The sequence below is a fragment of the Notothenia coriiceps genome, unplaced genomic scaffold, assembly GCF_000735185.1.
Source record: "Notothenia coriiceps isolate Sejong01 unplaced genomic scaffold, NC01 NC01_scaffold00026855, whole genome shotgun sequence".
Taxonomy (NCBI): domain Eukaryota; kingdom Metazoa; phylum Chordata; class Actinopteri; order Perciformes; family Nototheniidae; genus Notothenia; species Notothenia coriiceps.
Window position 1 is genome coordinate 1 of NW_011359556.1, and position 2,317 is coordinate 2,317.

The following is a 2,317-nucleotide window of genomic DNA, read 5'->3' on the forward strand; positions in this document are numbered from 1 at the left end:
TGACCCTCCCTAGTTTTGTCAATTATCTTTTTTTTTTATTGTATTATATCATAAAAGGCACATAAATAAACAACAAGGCGTGTAATAGTTGTGTTGGACGTGGGCATCAAGTCTTCAGGGAATCAAAATTCAAGTCAAATATAGTTGTTTAAATGTACTATCCAAATAACACCTTAAAAAAACTATTATTATTATTGTGTGTGTGTGTGTGTGTGTGTGTGTGTGTGTGTGTGTGTGTGTGTGTGTGTGTGTGTGTGTGTGTGTGTGTGTGTGTGTGTGTGTGTGTGTAAAATAGGAAGTGATTACTCATTTTTACTGTAAGAGTGAACTTTCAACACCCAGTTCTTTCAGCATCATATGCTGCCATCCTTTTTTTAGTGCAACTCTATTGCTCAATTAGTAATCATCTCCTTGTTGTTTAACTATGGTGGCTCGCACTGAGAGTAATATGTTTTGACTACAATTATGGAGCACTAAATATTGGCGGACACACATTCTCCGTTTTGCATTCAGAGACGTTCCCCAAATCCAACGACTCAACGATTGAGCAGTAAGAAAACACTTTGATTAATGAAACGCGTCATGTGTGCATTTGGTTCATTACAGCTTTAAAAGTCTGCTGATATTTGATGTTGGAGCCAAGATGCGAGAACAAGATCATTCTAGTTCCTATAGTACTTGCATTACAAAACATCACAATACTAAATACTATATGGATACAAATGCAACAGCCAAAGGTGTATGAACATTATGTTTTGTAAAACTATAGAGGTTAAGGTTGTTTTCTTCAGTGAGAGTCCTCAGATACCGTTAAAGAGAAACACTTTGATATGAGGATCAAATGTTACATAGCGCTGCCCAGAACCAACATGGACTTGAAATGACTCCCACCACAGCTGACTGTAGAAGGGTCTCTGTCCCAGTGTGTCGCGTACTCTTTAATAATTCTAGGTCCAGATAATTGAGCCCTGTAAAGTTTAATTGTCCACAATAGGCTGTAAAGTATAGCTAAGTTTTGCCCCCCCCCCGCTGCTCCCTGCAGAGTGTCACGTTCAGTCAGCGGTGATGTTGGGGCAGCAGCAGATGGACCTGGGCTCAGAGTTTCAGTCGGTGCTGGACGTGGGCAGCCTGCTGAAGCTCAGCACAGCCGGAGACCACCTGAAGGACGACAGAGATGGTATGTGACGCTACAAGGGTTATCTCCATATTTACATACAGGCATGAAACTCAGGGGCATTTAATGTTTGCTACACATTTGCTTTTAGATTCAAGTTTGCTTTTACTCAGAGTTTTTCATTCTCTTGTAGGTGCTGTGGACCTTATTGATGAGCTAATGTCTGCGGAGGGTAAGTACTCAAAACCTTAACTAATGTTATAAATGAAAAACTGTGTCAATAACATGTCTTCATTTACAGTATATAGACACATGTAATTAACTCAACCAAGAGTCTACAGCTATGCTAGCAGCTATTTCAGATCGCAGATGAGGTGACGTGCCTTTGTGACGTGCAACAACATTAACATTAACCTTTCTGTTGGTCGCTTGTTAGCAGACCCTTCACGCGATGGCAGAGCGAACAGGTACAGGCAGGGCTCATAGTGATAGCCCTATAGTTTAAATCTACTACCCACAAATAAACATATGGACATGGGTTACTATTTAAAAAAAATGTAAGTGTATTTAGGAACCTATCCATTTGATTTTGAGTGGGGGTGGACCTCAAATCCTCTAGAGGGGTCTGGGGGCATGCTCCCCCGGTAAGATTTTTTTTTGGAGTTAAATGCATCAATCTGGTGCATTTTGAGGGGCAAATAAAGAGACTACCGGTAGATCTATGGAAACACCTACATGAAACAAAACTGTATACATTTCAATAATCATACAATTATGGCCATAACCATCCCATTTCCAATATGAAAAAACACTGAAACTTGTTTATTTATTTATTTATTTTTGGTTCATTTATAGTTGTGAGTGTGTCTGTGCTCCTGAATCAGCCTCTCCTGTCTCCCTCCTCTCCCTCCTCTCCCCCCTGCTGTGCTTGAATGACNTTAGCAGACCCTTCACGCGATGGCAGAGCGAACAGGTATAGGTAGGGCTCATAGTGATAGCCCTATAGTTTAAATCTACTATACACAAATAAACATATGGACATGGGTTACTATTTAAAAAAAATTGTAAATGTATTTAGGAACCTATCCATGTGATTTTAAGTAGGGGTGGACCTCAGATCCTCTAGGGGGGTCCGGGGGCATGTTCCCCCGGTAAGACTTTTTATTTTATTTTGGAGTTAAATGCATCAATCTGGTGCATTTT

At 40.2% G+C, this 2,317-nt stretch overlaps 1 long non-coding RNA gene across 1 annotated transcript; it reads left to right on the forward strand.

The window, feature by feature from the left end:
* The first annotated feature begins 1,024 nt into the window (after positions 1 to 1,024).
* Positions 1,025 to 1,458, forward strand: LOC104957357 (uncharacterized). The gene is made up of 3 exons (XR_799661.1): positions 1,025 to 1,177; positions 1,308 to 1,350; positions 1,447 to 1,458. It is a non-coding gene; the product is annotated as an uncharacterized lncRNA (long non-coding RNA).
* The last annotated feature ends 859 nt before the right edge of the window (positions 1,459 to 2,317 follow it).